The following is a 19,215-nucleotide window of genomic DNA, read 5'->3' as shown; positions in this document are numbered from 1 at the left end:
TTTTTGTGGTTGAGGATGAAGTTTGCGCACATGTCAGGAGGAATTTTGGTCCACTCCTCTTAACAGATTATCTCTAAATCATTAAGATTTTGATGCTGTCACTTGTCAACGCGGAGCTTCAACTCCCTCCTTATGTTTTCTATGGGATTAAGGTCTGGAGACTGGCTAGGCCACTCCATGTCCTTATTGTGCTTCTTTTTAGCCACTAATTTGTTGCCTTGGCTGTATGTTTTGGGTCATCGTCTTGCTGGAAGACCCAGCCATGACCCATTTTTAATGTCCTGGCGGAGGGAAAAAGGTTGTCACTCAGGATTTTATAGTACACGGCTACATCCATTCTCCCATTGATGCAGTGAAGTAGTGCTGTGCTCTTAGCAGAGAAGCACCCCCAAAACTTAATGTTTTCACCTCCATGCTTTACGATAGGGACGGTGTTCTTTGGGTCATAGACAGCATTTCTCTTGCTCCAAACATGGTGAGTTGAGTTAATGCCAAAAACCTCAATTTTTGTCTCATCTGACCACAGCACCTTCTCCCAATCACTCACAGTACCATCCAAGTGTTCATTGGCAAACTTCAGATGGGCCTACATATGTGCCTTCTTGAGCAGGGGGACCTTGCGGGCACTGCAGGATTTTAAACATTTACAGCGTAATGTGTTACCAATGGTTTTCTTGGTGACTGTGGTCCCAGCTGCCTTGAGATCATTAACAAGTTCTCCACCTGTAGTTTTAGGCTGATCGCTCACCGTTCTCATGATCAAGGATACCCCACGAGGTGAGATTTTGCTTGGTGCCCCAGATCGATGTCAATTGACAATCATTTTATATTTCTTCCATTTTCTTACTATTGCAAGAACAGTTGTTTCCTTGTCACCCAGCATCTTACTTATGGTTTTTTAGCCCATTCCAGCTTTCTGCAGATCTATGATCTTGTCCCTGACATTCTTCTAAAGCTCTTTGGTCTTGCCCATATTGTAGAGGTTAGAGCCTGACTAAAGGGCATGTCACACTAAGAGATATCGCTAGCAATATCGCTATAACTAGTGACGTTATAGCGATATTGCTAGCGATATCGCTGTGTCTGATACTTACCAGCGACCGGCTCCCCCGCTGGTTATCGCTGATCGCGCGAGAACGTTCAGGACTGTTTCTCGTCGTCAGCTTCCTGTGGCGCTTCCTGCTGTGAGGACGAGCGACGCGTGGAGCCGGGCGGGAGGACGCAGGATCGCCTGGTGTGACAGGTAAGTAGCGATCCCCGTCCCCAGCGATGTCGCTAGTGAGATCTGCCTGTGTGGCAGCTCACTAGCGACCACTTAGCGATGCACCAGCGATCCTGACCGCGTCATATCGCTGGTCGGGATCGCTGGTACATCGCTAAGTGTGACAGTACCTTAACTAATTGAGTCTGTGGACAGGAGTCTTTTATAAAGGTGAATATGTAAGACAGCTGTCTTTAATGCAGGTAACAAGTTGATTAGGAGCATCTAACTGGTCTGTAGGAGCCAGAACTCTTAATGGTTGGTAGGGGATGAAATACTTATTTCTCACTGCAAAATGCAAATACATTTATATTATTTATACATTGTGATTTTCTGGATTTTGTTTTTCATATTCTGTCTCTGAATGTTAAAATTAACCTAACCTTAAAATTATAGACTGTTCATGTCTTTGTCAGTGGGCAAACTTACAAAATCAGCAAGGGATCAAATACTTATTTCCTCCACTGTACTTTTATATCTTGTTTCTTACGTCTATTAATTTGTGTAGTGTTTAGTTTATTTCACACTAATTCTCCAATAGGGAGAATATATTTTTATAACAAATTTAGATTGGCCTGATGCAGCTAATAAAATGGAATTAATAGCAGTAATTTCAGTGTACAGGACAATCAAAAATGTCAAAGTAATATTTTTTTTTGTATATCAGCAGTAAATTTGAGATTTATGTGATTCTTATTATTAACAAAAGAAACAAAATCCATCACTTAGGATGTTGTACCCTCCCATATCAGGAGCAGATCATCAATACAACTGCTATAGCGCCTGATAATGGAGGAAAGGGGATTATTGGCAGAGAAGAGAAAAAGTTCTTTCCATCTGGACATGTATATATTAGCTGAAGAAGGTGAAAAGTCAGCACCCATGAAAGCGCTATGCTTCTGAAGAAAAATATTCTTGTTGAAGAAAAATTAAATATATTTAAGTAGATATTCCATCTAAATAAATTGTTTAATACATGATAAATAAGTGCTTATACAAGTCCAGATGGTCAGAAAGCACATCAAGTACTAAACTGTGAGGAATAGTAGGGTAAAGAGCCATATCATCTGACATTTTCTATAACATTTTTAAGCTCTGTGATCTAAAAATCTAATAAGTTTGTTCCTTGCTGTTCTAAACGTACCCACAACCTCGAAGAGGGAAAGTATATTGTGATAAAGTTACCCTGTGTATGCCTAATGCAAGAATAGTACCTATTAGATGCTTGGAAAAGACGGCAGTGGGGGCGAAAAGTATGGGGTGTGTGTGTGAACTGGTTGTGGGCTGAGCTTAGCTTATTATTAGTTTATTGCAATAGTTGAGTTAACCGTTGAGTGTGGGAAGTGGAATCCCCCCTTACAGTCACATATGAGTCACCTTTGCAGCGAATAAGCAGCGTTTGCTACACTAAGTAATAAAACATCATTGTTTTTGTAAATATTGTTTATTATAAAAGTAAAAGAATGAAATATAGAAATAGTCATTAGTTATATGTTTCATGGGGACACTGCAACAGAGAGGGGCCAGGGGAAGAGTCTTGAGGAGATCATTTGCATATTCCCAGTGCCTTCTGGGATAAGTGAAGAGTCTCCGCGAGCTCAACGTTCACTGGGTTTTGGCCGTTGCAGCTGAAAAGAGGAAATCGGAAAACCAGGGGAAGAGTCTTGAGGAGATCATTTGCATATTCCCAGTGCCTTCTGGGATAAGTGAAGTGTCTCCGCGAGCTCAACGATCACTGGGTTTTGGCCGTTGCAGCTGAAAAGAGGAAATCGGAAAACCAGGGGAAGAGTCTTGAGGAGATCATTTGCATATTCCCAGTGCCTTCTGGGATAAGTGAAGAGTCTCCGCGAGCTCAACGATCACTGGGTTTTGGCCGTTGCAGCTGAAAAGAGGAAATCGGAAAACCAGGGGAAGAGTCTTGAAGAGATCATTTGCATATTCCCAGTGCCTTCTGGGATAAGTGAAGAGTCTCCGCGAGCTCAACGATCACTGGGTTTTGGCCGTTGCAGCTGAAAAGAGGAAATCGGAAAACCAGGGGAAGAGTCTTGAGGAGATCATTTGCATATTCCCAGTGCCTTCTGGGATAAGTGAAGAGTATCCGCGAGCTCAACGATCACTGGGTTTTGGCCGTTGCAGCTGAAAAGAGGAAATCGGAAAACCAGGGGAAGAGTCTTGAGGAGATCATTTGCATATTCCCAGTGCCTTCTGCGATAAGTGAAGAGTCTCCGCGAGCTCAACGATCACTGGGTTTTGGCCGTTGCAGCTGAAAAGAGGAAATCGGAAAACCAGGGGAAGAGTCTTGAGGAGATCATTTGCATATTCCCAGTGCCTTCTGGGATAAGTGAAGAGTCTCCGCGAGCTCAACGATCACTGGGTTTTGGCCGTTGCAGCTGAAAAGAGGAAATCGGAAAACCAGGGGAAGAGTCTTGAGGAGATCATTTGCATATTCCCAGTGCCTTCTGGGATAAGTGAAGAGTCTCCGCGAGCTCAACGATCACTGGGTTGTGGCCGTTGCAGCTGAAAAGAGGAAATCGGAAAACCAGGGGAAGAGTCTTGAGGAGATCATTTGCATATTCCCAGTGCCTTCTGGGATAAGTGAAGAGTCTCCGCGAGCTCAACGATCACTGGGTTTTGGCCGTTGCAGCTGAAAAGAGGAAATCGGAAAACCAGGGGAAGAGTCTTGAGGAGATCATTTGCATATTCCCAGTGCCTTCTGGGATAAGTGAAGAGTCTCCGCGAGCTCAACGATCACTGGGTTTTGGCCGTTGCAGCTGAAAAGAGGAAATCGGAAAACCAGGGGAAGAGTCTTGAGGAGATCATTTGCATATTCCCAGTGCCTTCTGGGATAAGTGAAGAGTCTCCGCGAGCTCAACGATCACTGGGTTGTGGCCGTTGCAGCTGAAAAGAGGAAATCGGAAAACCAGGGGAAGAGTCTTGAGGAGATCATTTGCATATTCCCAGTGCCTTCTGGGATAAGTGAAGAGTCTCCGCGAGCTCAACGATCACTGGGTTTTGGCCGTTGCAGCTGAAAAGAGGAAATCGGAAAACCAGGGGAAGAGTCTTGAGGAGATCATTTGCATATTCCCAGTGCCTTCTGCGATAAGTGAAGAGTCTCCGCGAGCTCAACGATCACTGGGTTTTGGCCGTTGCAGCTGAAAAGAGGAAATCGGAAAACCAGGGGAAGAGTCTTGAGGAGATCATTTGCATATTCCCAGTGCCTTCTGGGATAAGTGAAGAGTCTCCGCGAGCTCAACGATCACTGGGTTTTGGCCGTTGCAGCTGAAAAGAGGAAATCGGAAAACCAGGGGAAGAGTCTTGAGGAGATCATTTGCATATTCCCAGTGCCTTCTGGGATAAGTGAAGAGTCTCCGCGAGCTCAACGATCACTGGGTTTTGGCCGTTGCAGCTGAAAAGAGGAAATCGGAAAACCAGGGGAAGAGTCTTGAGGAGATCATTTGCATATTCCCAGTGCCTTCTGGGATAAGTGAAGAGTCTCCGCGAGCTCAACGATCACTGGGTTGTGGCCGTTGCAGCTGAAAAGAGGAAATCGGAAAACCAGGGGAAGAGTCTTGAGGAGATCATTTGCATATTCCCAGTGCCTTCTGGGATAAGTGAAGAGTCTCCGCGAGCTCAACGATCACTGGGTTTTGGCCGTTGCAGCTGAAAAGAGGAAATCGGAAAACCAGGGGAAGAGTCTTGAGGAGATCATTTGCATATTCCCAGTGCCTTCTGGGATAAGTGAAGAGTCTCCGCGAGCTCAACGATCACTGGGTTTTGGCCGTTGCAGCTGAAAAGAGGAAATCGGAAAACCAGGGGAAGAGTCTTGAGGAGATCATTTGCATATTCCCAGTGCCTTCTGGGATAAGTGAAGAGTCTCCGCGAGCTCAACGATCACTGGGTTGTGGCCGTTGCAGCTGAAAAGAGGAAATCGGAAAACCAGGGGAAGAGTCTTGAGGAGATCATTTGCATATTCCCAGTGCCTTCTGGGATAAGTGAAGAGTCTCCGCGAGCTCAACGATCACTGGGTTTTGGCCGTTGCAGCTGAAAAGAGGAAATCGGAAAACCAGGGGAAGAGTCTTGAGGAGATCATTTGCATATTCCCAGTGCCTTCTGGGATAAGTGAAGAGTCTCCGCGAGCTCAACGATCACTGGGTTGTGGCCGTTGCAGCTGAAAAGAGGAAATCGGAAAACCAGGGGAAGAGTCTTGAGGAGATCATTTGCATATTCCCAGTGCCTTCTGGGATAAGTGAAGAGTCTCCGCGAGCTCAACGATCACTGGGTTTTGGCCGTTGCAGCTGAAAAGAGGAAATCGGAAAACCAGGGGAAGAGTCTTGAGGAGATCATTTGCATATTCCCAGTGCCTTCTGGGATAAGTGAAGAGTCTCCGCGAGCTCAACGATCACTGGGTTGTGGCCGTTGCAGCTGAAAAGAGGAAATCGGAAAACCAGGGGAAGAGTCTTGAGGAGATCATTTGCATATTCCCAGTGCCTTCTGGGATAAGTGAAGAGTCTCCGCGAGCTCAACGATCACTGGGTTGTGGCCGTTGCAGCTGAAAAGAGGAAATCGGAAAACCAGGGGAAGAGTCTTGAGGAGATCATTTGCATATTCCCAGTGCCTTCTGGGATAAGTGAAGAGTCTCCGCGAGCTCAACGATCACTGGGTTTTGGCCGTTGCAGCTGAAAAGAGGAAATCGGAAAAACCGCGCGCCTACCGGCGCGCGAATCTGGGCTCATCTTTCATCGTTTTTAAGAAATCTCAAGATGGAAGAGGCCAGGAGCCATTTGGTGAGCTGCATTTCCTGCTACATGTTCACAGACTTACCAGTGGAAAAGCCAAACTTCACATGCCACAAATGCAAGCTTGTGTCCCTGTTGGAGGAAAAGTTGCAAAATCTCGAAGAGAGGTTAGCTATGTTGAAGATCATTAAGGAAGGTGAAGAGTTCTTGGACAGAGCAGAATTATCTCTTCATGTTACAGAAAGAGAAGAAATTCGAAGTGCACCTGAAGAAACAGAGGAATGGAGACATGTGACCCAGAGAAGCAGGAGGATCAGGAGGCAGTCAGCACCCATACTGCTCAGAAACCAGTACCAGGCTCTCACGCAGGAAAACAATGAAGAAATACATCAGGATAAGACTTTGCCAACAAGCAGCAACCTTGTACGCCTTCAGAGTCCTCCTGGATGGAGAAAGAAAAATGTTGTGAAGAAGAAACGGAGAGTGGTGGTCATGGGGGATTCCCTGTTGAGAGGAACTGAGGCCGCTATCTGCAGACCGGATATAACTTCAAGAGAAATGTGTTGTCTTCCAGGTGCAAAAATTAAAGATGTGTCTGACAGGATATCAGGACTCCTCAGACCTACAGATGACTACCCATTCCTGCTACTACATGTGGGGACAAATGACACCGCAAGAAACGACCTGGAAACCATCTGCAGAGACTTTGAAGACTTAGGCAAGAAAGTGAAAGAACTGGGAGCGCAGGTGTTCTTCTCTTCCATCCTCCCAGTGGATGGCCATGGAACAAGGAGGTGGAATAAGATTCTGCAGGTGAATAACTGGCTACGTCGATGGTGCCGTCAGCAACGATTTGGATTTCTGGATCACGGAGTGAACTACTTATACGATGGACTACTTGCTAGAGATGGGGTGCACCTTACGAAGACTGGAAAACATGTATTTGGAAGTCGCCTTGCTACACTTGTAAGGAGAGCTTTAAACTAGAACAACATGGGAAGGGAAGCAAAAGACCAGAAAAAGCCATACACCTGACAAATGCTATTGAGAACTCTGCTATTAGAAGTGGAAAGGAAGAACAAAGACGAAAGAATCTAATTAATAAAAATATTGGAGAAAGAGAAACCAATCACAAACTAAAATGTTTCTATACTAATGCACAAAGCATGGGCAACAAACAAGGAGAATTGGAACTACTAACACAGGAAAAGAAATATGATGTCATTGGAATCACTGAAACTTGGTGGGACAATACACATGATTGGAATACAAGACTAGAAGGATACAACTTATTTGCAAGAAACAGACTTGATAAACGAGGAGGGGGTGTCGCATTGTATGTTAGAAACGCGTATATCTGCACAGAGATTGAAGCTTCAGAGACTGGGAGTTCTGTGGAAACTGTTTGGGTAAGAATACAAGGACAGAACAATGGAAAGGACACCATTGTAGGCATTTACTACAGGCCGCCTGTGCAAGCTGAAGCTATGGATGAACTCTTTATGCATCAAATGGCCAAGTTCTCCAAAAAATATGACATAGTTGTCATGGGAGATTTCAACTATCCAGACATTTGTTGGGAATCTCTCTCAGGCAAAACTAACAGGTCAAGGAAATTCTTATCCTCTCTTGCTGACAACTTTATCTTCCAAAAGGTAAGGGAGAAAACAAGGGGAACTGCTACCTTGGATCTAATCCTTATAAACAGGGAGGAAATGGTTGAGGAGGTAAAAGTGGCTGGGACCCTAGGAGGTAGCGACCATGCTATTTTAGAATTTTGGATAACTAGAGGCGGAAGACCTGTGAAGACTCAGACATCAAGGTTAGATTTCAGAAAGGCAGATTTTAAGGGATTCAGAAAGAGAATTGGAGGGATCCAATGGCTGGATATCCTTAAAGACAAAAATGTCCAGGAAGGATGGGAAATCTTGAAAAATGAAATTCTCAAAGCACAGTTGTTAACAATTCCGAAAAGAGGGAAGAATAGGAAGCAGTTAAGGAAACCAGGATGGATGAACACAGAACTTAAGCACATGCTAAAAAGGAAGAAAAAAATGTTTATAAAATGGAAAGAGGGAGGCATATCTAAAGAAGAATATAATGCTGTCTGCAGAACCTGCAGGGCACAAATCAGATTATCTAAAGCTGAAAATGAATTGAGGCTTGCAAGAGATGTCAAAAGCAATAATAAAGGATTTTGGGGATATGTCAAAAGTAAAAGAAAAGTCAAAGATGCAAAAGATTTTTTACAGGATGAAAATGATGAAATGGTAAGACAGGATGTTGAGAAGGCTGAACTTTTAAATTCCTATTTTGCATGTTTTCTCTCAGAAAGGAAATGTAACATCAACTGTTATTCACTGTCCTATTAAGGGAATAGAAGAATCCAGGATATCTATAAACAGAAAGATAGTGAGGAAACACTTAGCTAGCCTAAATGAATTCAAGTCTCCAGGTCCAGATGAATTACACCCCAGAGTACTGAAGGAGATAGCAGAAGAAATTTTTGAACCCCTCTCTATAATCTTTGAAAATTCTTGGAGAACAGGAGAAGTGCCAGAAGACTGGAGAAGAGCAAATGTTGTTCCTATCTTCAAAAAGGGGAAGAAGGTGGACCCAGGTAACTATAGGCCGGTGAGTCTGACTTCTATACCAGGAAAGATCTTTGAACAAATTATTAAACAACATGTATGTCAATACCTGGATAAGAATGAAGTGATTAAACAGAGTCAGCATGGGTTTGTAACTAATAAGTCATGTCAGACTAACTTAATTTCCTTCTATGACGGTATCACTGATTGGGTGGATCAAGGAAATGCTGTAGATATAGTATATCTTGACTTCAGCAAAGCATTTGACAAAGTCTCTCATACAATCCTTATTGAAAAAATGATTAAGTATGGAATGGACAAGGCAACTGTTAGGTGGATTCATAACTGGCTTAGTGATCGGACCCAAAGAGTGGTCGTAAATGGCTGCACATCCAGTTGGAAGAATGTCTCAAGTGGGGTACCACAGGGCTCTGTCCTGGGCCCTGTATTGTTCAACATCTTTATCAACGATTTAGATGAAGGAATTGAGGGTAAACTGATTAAATTTGCTGATGACACAAAGCTAGGAGGGATAGCTAATACTAGAGAAGAGAGAGAGAGGATTCAAAAAGATTTAAATAAACTGGAGAAGTGGGCAGCAACTAACAGAATGGTTTTTAACAGGGAGAAATGCAAAGTACTACATCTGGGCAATAAAAATGGAAAAAACATATATAGAATGGGAGGAATAGGACTAATTGACAGCACATGTGAAAAAGACTTGGGTATACTAATAGATCACAGACTGAATATGAGTCAACAGTGTGATGCAGCAGCAAAAAAGGCAAATGCAATTCTAGGATGTATTAACAGAAGCATACAGTCTAGATCACGTGAAGTCATTATTTCCCTCTACTCCTCTTTGGTCAGACCTCATCTGGAATATTGTGTCCAGTTTTGGGCACCACATTTTAAAAAAGACATCAACAAACTGGAGCAAGTTCAGAAAAGAGCGACCAGAATGGTGACCGGTCTGCAAACCCTGTCTTATGAGGAAAGGTTGCAGGATTTGGGAATGTTTAGTTTGCAAAAGAGAAGACTGAGAGGAGACTTAATAGCTGTCTACAAATATCTAAAGGGCTGTCACATTGTAGAAGGATCAACTTTATTCTCATTTGCACAAGGAAAGACTAGAAGCAATGGGATGAAACTGAATGGGAGGAGACACAGATTAGATATTAGAAAAAACTTTTTGACAGTTAGAGTGATCAATGAGTGGAACAGGCTGCCACGAGAAGTGGTGAGTTCTCCTTCAATGGAAGTCTTCAAACAGAGGCTGGACAGACATCTGACTGGGATGATTTAGCGAATCCTGCTTTGAGCAGGGGGTTGGACCAGATGGCCCAGGAGGTCCCTTCCAACTCTACGATTCTATGATTCTATGATTCTATGATCGCGGCATCTGATTTCACAAACTCATGCATTGGTTATATGACCATCGTATTAAACAGTGTAGTTTTTTCCTTGCAAGCAGTGCAAGGGTTAATATGTTCAGTAAAGCTCCTGGAGCTTTCCTACTTGGATTGTCTCCGCTGTTCAGTGTTGGCCACTCCCCTCTGCTATTTATGATCGCCTCTGGCACTTGGAGATTGCAATTGTTAGTTCTTACTATCTGGTTCTGGAGCTAGAGTTGAATTTTGTGGTTGGAGTTAGAGTTTGGAGATTGGTCTGGAGATTTTTGCTTGGAGTTTTGTCTGTGGGCATATCCTCTTCCTTTCTTATTTGGTTTCTTCTTTAAACTGTGTACCTCTCTGTTGTTTGGTCTCTGTTTTTTGTATGGTTGGTATTGTCATTTATCCCTGTCCGTCTTCCCTTGTTTGTCTAGTTAGTGTGTTCCTATACACTTCAACTTCCCATTATCCTGTCTCCACCTTCAGGAGTAATTCAGGGGACATGGATCGATTAGGGCACCTCTAGTTCTAGGGATCTGTTTAGCGCCCAAAGTAGTATAAAATAATATAGTAATGTAAAATAATTTGACAGTTTTCCTCTTATCTTTTATTTTTTAATAACTATATATATATACACAGTATATATATGTATACTGTGAGGAAAAAAATATTTAGTCGCCAACATTTATTTTGCAAATTATGGTGGAAAATAAGTATTTGGTCATTAACAAAAGTTCATCTCAATATTTTGTTATATATCCTTCATTGGCAATGACAGAGGTCAAACGTTTTCGGTAAGTCTTCACAAGGTTGGCACACACTATTGGTTGTATGCTGGCCCATTCCTCCATGCAGATCTCCTCTAGAGCAGTGATGTTTTGGGCCTGTTGCTGGGCAACACGGAATTTCAAATACCTCCAAAGATTTTCTATGTGGTTGAGATCTGGAGACTTGCTAGGCCGCTCCAAGACCTTCATATGCTTCTTACAAAGCCATTCCTTTTTTGCCCTGGTGGTGTGCTTGGGATCACTATCATGCTGAAAGACCCATCCACGTTTTATCTTCAGTGCCCTTGTGTGATGGTCAACGTGTGACTGAACACACTGCCTCCAGCAGGGCGAATTTCTATGGCACACGTGACCCTGGATACCCCGCTTCCAGCATGGTGAATTTAAATAATAAAGGGAAACACCAGGGAAACTGATACAATGGAGGGCCCTGCCATAGGGAACGGGGACGTGGAGACCTTCTGCACTCCCCTGAGTCAGTGTCTCTACACTCCTAATGATCCCTAGGCTGGTTCCGCACCGGGGCGCCGATCAGGAATCTAAAAACCCTAGCTTGCCCTGCACCTAGCCCTTTCTAGTGAAATGGACGGTGCAGAAACTAATCCCACCACTGCACTGAAACACACAAAAGGAAAGTTACAATACAGGTGTAACACCACTCAGCTTTGCTCTGTTGCTCTTGCTCCCAGCAACAGAGTCCACCACCAGAATTCAGCTTCCACCTGAAGCTAATTCACCAGAGCTCTGCCTGAGCTGCAAGGAACTCCTCTCTGCAGTTCATTCCTCCACCAGACTTGGTTGGAGTTGAGCAATATCACCAACAGTGAGAAAGAGAACAAGACACACCTATATAGTTAAACCAGAGCAATCACACCTGTTAGTGATAATCACGTGCACTAAACTAAAGAAACCAGAGTGCAATGACCCTACCGGCCACCGGGGGCAAAACTAGAACTGAAATCACCACAGTGCAATGACCCTAATGGCCACCGGGAGCAAAAATACCTTAAAGCCAAAAGCTTGAAGGAAAAAAAAAGGTTACTAGTGCATTTATCTGTCATAATCCAACCTGGATCATGACAGTACCCTCCCTCAATGAGGGGCCTCTGGACCATCAAGACCGCTCCTCATCAGGGAGCCACCTACAGCGGGGATGCCCAAGTCCAGAATTCACCCCAGCAACTACCTGAACTTCAAGTTTATGGCAAAAGGGCACCGCTGGTATCTGCAATATATGTTCTGGAGGCACCACATATTTCCGAAGTGCCGACCTGGGGAACGAGTTATGTATGTGTATGTTTGGGGGTAACTCGAGCTGGTAAGACTCCGCAACACACTTCCACTGGATGTTTTTTGGTGGCCACCCATACATGCTCGTTCACACACAGGTCCGGACCTGAACGTTTATTGCCACACACTCGTTTGTCACAATTCAGTGAACTCTTTCTGGGAATGACAACAGAGGCGTCCCTGTTATGAATGGGTCACCGAGGAGAAAAAAAACAAAGCAAGCTAAGCCACAGAAAACCAGAGAAGTTGGTAACTATGCAGATTGCAGATCCCTGATCTTACCACACAACTAGCAATAGCCGTGGAGCGTGCCTACGATGTTCCTAGACGCCTCGTCACGGCCGGAGGACTACATAAGCCTAAAGCAAGAAAAGGGAAAACTAACTGCCCCAGAGCAGACCCCAAAGGAATAGATAGCCCCCACACATGTATTGATGGTGAAACAAGATGAAGGCACAAACACAGGCAGGAAAATAGGCTGAGCAAATGATGGGGCCCAAACTAACTAGACAGGAAAGGAAAGACAAGTCACTGTCTGCAACCTGCAAAAAACCCTACAAAAATAATGTCCAACACTCTTGATAGCAAAATTAACCCTGAAGTCACTAGACTTCTCCCACCATGTCAGCACTCTGGAATATTCTGAGACAGAGCAAAAAGAGACCGAACTAGTAAGGGACAAAAAAGCCAATTGGCAAAATACTGATAAATAATAGTGGAAATTCAGCTCAGCCCCCACAAAAAACTGAATAGACCAACAAAATCATGTGTGAACATTAGCAGAAAAACTTAGCTTTAGATGACTGGAACAGAGCTGAAAACCAAGAGCTGACAAGCCAGAAGGAATCACCAGCAACTGAATAGGGCGTTGGCTGTCTTAAATCCAATCTGAGAATCCTGAGATCCAATCATCATCCTCATTCTCAGGTGGCAGATTTCCACCGATCAAACCAGCCGCACCACCTCCTGTCACCACCAGAGGGAGTCCAGAAGGGGAACTCACAACTGGTGAGAATGAACTTACAACACGTCCCCCTGTGTCACCACACTCACATCCCCGCAATTCACCACGGGGTACACCACCCTCCAACCCCTTCCACCATGAGGTCTGCGCCTCCCAGGGTTGGCTAATGGCGAGGGTTGAGACTTGCCCCTACTCTCCTGCAGCACATCTGCTGCTCTCACTGGAGAGAAAGGTGTCGGTTGAAGAGAGATGGCAGAGACAGTAGTCCCTAGGCAGCAGCCCTCACACGACTGCCCCCAGCTGACTACTTCCCTCGCCCACCAATCTATTACCGGGTTGTGTTTTTTCAGCCATGGGAGGTCTAAAACGATAGGTACTGTCAATCCCTCCAAGACGTAGCATGACAAGGACTTCTCATGATGTCCTATACGTAGGTGTATATTTTCTGCAACTTGGGTCAAGCTCCCCTGGCTCAGTAGAACAGAGTTTATGGCCTGGACGCATATAGGTTGGGCTAGCGTCCTACACCTCAGGCCATGAGTCTGGACAAAGCGAGCATCCTCCAGAATGACTCCTGCTCCGCTGTCCACAAGCACCGGTATCACCTCCGCTACCCCACCAGTCAACACCTCTGCTGACATAGTACCTTGGGAGGGCAAAATGGAGGAAATATACACTTCCTGGTTGCCTCCCTCCAAGCGACCAGGGGAATGCGGCTTCTGAGATGGCATAGATAATTTGGTGAGCATTGGGCAAGCCTTCAGGATATGACCAGTCTGCCCACAGTAAAAACATGCTGACACCACTCACCGAACCGTAGGCAGCTCCGTACCCAAACTAGCTACTCTTAATTGCATAGGTTCGTCTGGAGACTTGGCACGCACTGGGCAGGCTCTCATGAAATGGCCCGGCTTCCCACAGGAAAAGCATACCCCCCACCACGATGAGCCGCAGACACCCCCTATTTTGTACCAACAACAAACAGGGGGCACATTTTGTGTATGTCTCTCCCTAAGGCGTCTATCCACCCGGATGGCAAGGGACATGGCAGCTTCCAGCGACCTGGGGGCGGCATACTGCACCAGAGTACCCTGTAACTTTTGAGACAGACCCTGCACAAATTGACTCCTAAGTGAAGGGTCATTCCACTGAGTGTCAGTGGCCCACCTCCTAAACTCTGAGCAGTACTCCTCAGCAACCCGGGCTCCCTGTTTACACCTACGGAGTTGGGATTCCGCCAGGGTGACGCCATCAGGATCCCCATACACTAGCGCCAAAGCCACAAAAACTCGTCCACGGACTCTAATGATGGTGAATCGTCCAGCAGGGAGGAACATAATGATTCCCACCCATTGCTCTTCACTCCCTGATGAACAAGGGCGCAGCCTGAAGTATAGTTTGCAGGCTTGCTGAAATACCAAGAATTGATCTCTCCCTCCAGAAAACCTGTCAGGGAGGGATATCTTGGGTTCTGGCTGAGCCTGTTCCTGAACCAAGCCCTCAAAGCCCACCAACAGCTGCAGTTGCTGCACCAACTCACCGTGCAGCCCCTTAATCTCATTTGTAAAGATTTGCAGCATTTGGGCAAAGGTCTGCATTGGGTCCATGGCTCAGCAGAACAAAAATGTAGGGATGGTGATAATGTGATGGTCAACGTGTGACTGGACACACCGCCTCCAGCAGGAAGAATTTCTATGGCACACGTGACCCTGGATACACCACTGTTGTGAGCTCATCTGTTCATTCATCTTTTGTGTCTGAGGATCTCCCTCTTCTGGTTAAGGAAGGTAGTGAGGCTGATTACCAAACACCTGATCAGGTGGATGGGGACTGGGTAACGGGAACTTCTGACTGGATATAAAGCAGATGATACCCTTCTGAGTAGCTGGTGATTTCTTTGCTGGATTCTTGGAGACCAGTCTGCTTCCTGCTTCCCAAAAATAAGTTTTTGCTCTGCTATTGAACTTATTAGTTTTGGTTTTGTTTTCCTTGTTTTTTGGAGTTCAGCCATCCCCGGCCGGGGGTGTGCTGGATTCTTTTTCCTTGATCAGTGTTCTATTTTGCTCTTCTTCCAGAATATTCTGAGTGCTGATATAGGGTTTGAAGACTAGTGACTTCAGGGTCCTTTTTGCTTATCAGTTGTATTGGTATTATTTTTTAGCAGGGTTTTCTCGGATTGCAGACAGCAGCTTTTCTATCCTGTCCTTTTTAGTTAGCTTGGGCCCCATCGTTTGCTCAACCTATCTTTCTATCTGTGTTAGTGTTTCCATCTTGCTTCACCGTCATTATATGTTGGGGCTGCCTATTGCTTTGGGGTCTGCTCTGGGGCAGTCAGTTTTTCCCTTTTCTCTCTTTCGGCTTATATAGATCTCCAGCTGTGACGAGGTGTCTAGGATCACCGTTGGAACACTCCACGGCTACTGCTAGTTGTGTGATAGGATTAGGGGTCTGCAATCCTCTAGTTTCCAACCTCTGATTTTCTGGGCTGAGCTTGTGCTTTGTTTTTTCCTCCTCGGTGACTCAATCATAACAGAATCACCACCCATACCGCAGATTCTAGGGTACTCAAAAGCAGGAAGGAATTGTTTAAAAAAAAAAAAAGGTGTCAGAATTTTTTTTTTTGTGTGTGTATATTTTTTCCTCTTTTTCTCTGAGGCCGTAAGAGAAATATATAGATTTTTTTTCTGATGGAGTTTAAGCAATTGTCTGATCGTGTGGAGCAGCTTGCTGCTGAGGTGCGGGGAATTTCCGCCTATCTTGCTCGTTCACACGCTGCTGAGCCAAAAATCCCCACTCCTGATGTGTTTTTTGGGGATCGGTCTAAATTTTTGAATTTTAAGAATAATTGTAAATTATTTCTTGCCTTGAAGCCTAACTCATCGGGGAGCTCTGCTCAGCAGGTTAAAATTGTCATCTCCTTGCTGCGCGGCGATCCCCAGGATTGGGCGTTTTCTTTTGTACCAGATGATCCTATTCTAACTAATGTGGATGCATTTTTCAGGCCTTGGGGTTGTTGTATGATGAACCTAATGTGATTGATCAAGCTGAAAAGACCCTGTTGGCATTGAGCCAGGGCCAGGATTCTGCAGAACTGTACTGTCAAAAATTCCAAAAGTGAGTGGTCTTCACCACTTGGAATGATGGTGCCTTGGCAGCTCTCTTTCGGACGGGTTTGTCAGAAACCGTAAAAGATACTATAGTGGGATTTCCTCTTCCCTCTGGTCTTGACGATTCTATGTCATTAGCCATTCAGGTTGATCGGCGTTTATGTGAACGTAAAATTATACGGGAAATGCTGCCACCTGTTGAACAAATGTCTGAACCTATGCAATGTGATAGAGTTTTGTCTAGGGCGCAACGTCAGGAGTTCCGAAGGCGTAATAAGCTGTGTTTTTTCTGTGGAGATGCCTCTCATATTATTTCTGTCTGCCCTAAACGAGAGAAACGTTTTGCACACACATTTGCTGTAGGTGGTGTACAACCTAAGTTTCTTCTGGCAATTACTCTGATCTGCTCCCTGTCTACATTTTCTGCTAAAGCCTTTGTGGATTCAGGAGCAGCCTTGAACCTAATGGATTTAGATTTTGCTAAACGTTGTGGTTTCCCTATGACACCCCTGCGGATGCCTATTCCTTTGAGGGGTATTGATGCTACTCCTTTGGCGAAGAATAAACCTCAGTTTTGGACCCAGGTGGTAATGCGGGTCGCCCCAGACCATCAAGAAAATTTGAGATCTTTGGTGTTGCATAATTTGCATGATACCATCGTGCTGGGGTTCCACTGGTTGCAAATCCATAATCCAGTTTTGGATTGGAAATCTGTGTCTGTGGTGAGTTGGGGTTGTCGGTGTGCTCTTAGTGACACTCCTGTTTTCTCCACTCTCCCCAGTTGCATGAGGTTCCTGACTATTTGGCTATTTTTTATGATGTGTTTAGTGAGAGTAAGTCTGCATCTTTGCCTCCTCATAGGAGTTATGACTGTGCAATTGAGCTGAGTCCGAGGTGTAAATTTCCCAAGGGTCGACTTTTTAATTTATCTGTACCCGAACATGAGGCTATGCTTTCTTGTATTAAGGAGTCGTTGGAGAAGGGTCATTTTAGACCATCCTCTTCACCCTTGGGTGCTGGTTTTTTTGTGGCCAAGAAGGATGGTTCATTAAGGCCCTGTATTGACTATTGCTCCCTTAACAAAATTACTGTTAAATATCAGTATCCGTTACCCCTGATTTCTGACCTATTTTCTAGAGTTGAAGGTGCTTGCTGGTTTACCAAGCTTGACCTCAGGGGGGCGTATAATCTTATTCGCATTAAGCATGGGGATGAATGGAAGACAGCGTTTAATACTCCGGAGGGACATTTTGAGTACCTGGTGATGCCTTTTGGGCTCACTAACGCCCCTTCTCTCTTCCAGTGCTTCATGAATGATATTTTCCGGGACTTTGTGGATAAGTTTATGATCATCTATGTGGATGATATTTTGATCTTTTCCAGGGATTGGGACTCTCATGTGGAACATGTTCGGACTGTGTTCCGGATTTTGAGGGAAAACTCCCTGTATGTTAAGGGATCGAAATGTCTTTTTGGTGTACAGAGGATTTCATTTTTGCGATTTATTTTGTCTCCGTCAACTATTGAAATGAACCCGGCCAAGGTACAGGCCATTTATGATTGGGTGCAGCCCACTTCTTTGAAGGCTCTCCAGAAGTTTTTGGGTTTTGCTAATTTTTATCGTAAGTTTATAGCCAATTTTTCTGTTATTGCCAAACCATTGACTGATTTGACTAAGAAGGGCGCTGATTTGCTGAATTGGTCTCCAGAGGCTGTTTCTTCTTTTCAGGAGCTGAAGCGGAGGTTCACTTCTTCTCCGGTTTTGCGACAACCGGATGTCTCACTTCCATTTCAGGTGGAGGTGGATGCTTCAGAGACTGGTGCAGGAGCTGTTTTGTCCCAAAAAGATCCTGTAACATCTAAAATGAACCCCTGTGCCTTCTTTTCCCGAAAGTTCTCTCCTTCGAAACGCAACTATGATGTGGGGAATTGAGAACTGTTAGCCATGAAGTGGGCATTTGAGGAGTGGAGACATTGGTTGGAGGGAGCTAGACATCAAGGTGTGGTCATCACTGACCACAAGAATTTGATTTACCTTGAGTCGGCTAAACGCTTTAATCCGAGACAGGCCAGGTGGGCCTTGTTTTTCACACGTTTTGATTTTGTGGCCTCCTTACTCCCGGGCACTAAGAACGTTAAGGCTGATGCCCTCTCTAGGAGTTTTTTGGCCGATTCTCCTATTGTGACCAAGCCTGCTACCATCTTAGGTGAGGGGGTGGTTCTTTCTGCCATCTCGCCTGATTTGAGACGTGCTCTGGAGAAGTTTCAGGAGGATAAGCCTGAGCGTTGTCCCAGTGGTAGGTTGTATGTTCCTGACCAGTGGAGGAGGAAAGTGATGTCTGAGGTTCATTGCTCCGCGTTGGCTGGTCATCCAGGTATTTTTGGTACTAGAGATTTGGTGAGTCGGTCTTTTTGGTGGCCCGCCTTGTCTCGTGATGTCAGAAATTTTGTGCAGTCCTGTGGGACTTGCTCCCGATCTAAGCCTTGTTCTCGTTCTAGTGGGTTGTTGATGCCTTTGCCGGTACCCAGGAGGCCATGGACCCATATTTCAATGGATTTTATTTCTGATCTGCCTGTCTCTCAGAGGATGACTGTTATCTGGGTGATTTGTGATAGATTCTCAAAGATGGTCCATCTTGTACCACTCCCTAAGTTGCCATCTTCCTCAGAGTTGGTGCCCTTGTTTCTGCAACAGGTGGTTCGCTTGCACGGGATTCCTGAGAACATTGTATCGGACAGAGGAGTTCAGTTTGTCTCTAGATTCTGGAGGACCTTTTGTTCCAGGTTGGGAATTCAGTTGTCCTTCTCCTCTGCATTTCACCCTCAGACCAATGGGCAGACGGAGAGAACAAACCAGACTTTGGAGGCTTATTTGAGATGTTTTATATCTGCTCATCAGGATGATTGGGTCTCATTTTTACCCTTGGCCGAATTTGCTTTAAATAATAGAGCTAGTTCTACCACTTTGATGTCACCCTTTTTCTGTAACTTGGGTTTCATCCTCGATTTTCTTCAGGGCAGGTGGAGTCTTCTGCCTGTCCAGGGGTTGACACTGTGGTGGAAAGAATGCAGCAGATTTGGGACCAA

The sequence above is a fragment of the Dendrobates tinctorius genome, unplaced genomic scaffold (genome assembly GCF_039654945.1).
Source record: "Dendrobates tinctorius isolate UK_male_01 unplaced genomic scaffold, ASM3965494v1 ptg000285l, whole genome shotgun sequence".
Lineage (NCBI taxonomy): Eukaryota > Metazoa > Chordata > Amphibia > Anura > Dendrobatidae > Dendrobates > Dendrobates tinctorius.
This window is presented reverse-complemented; position numbering follows the sequence as displayed.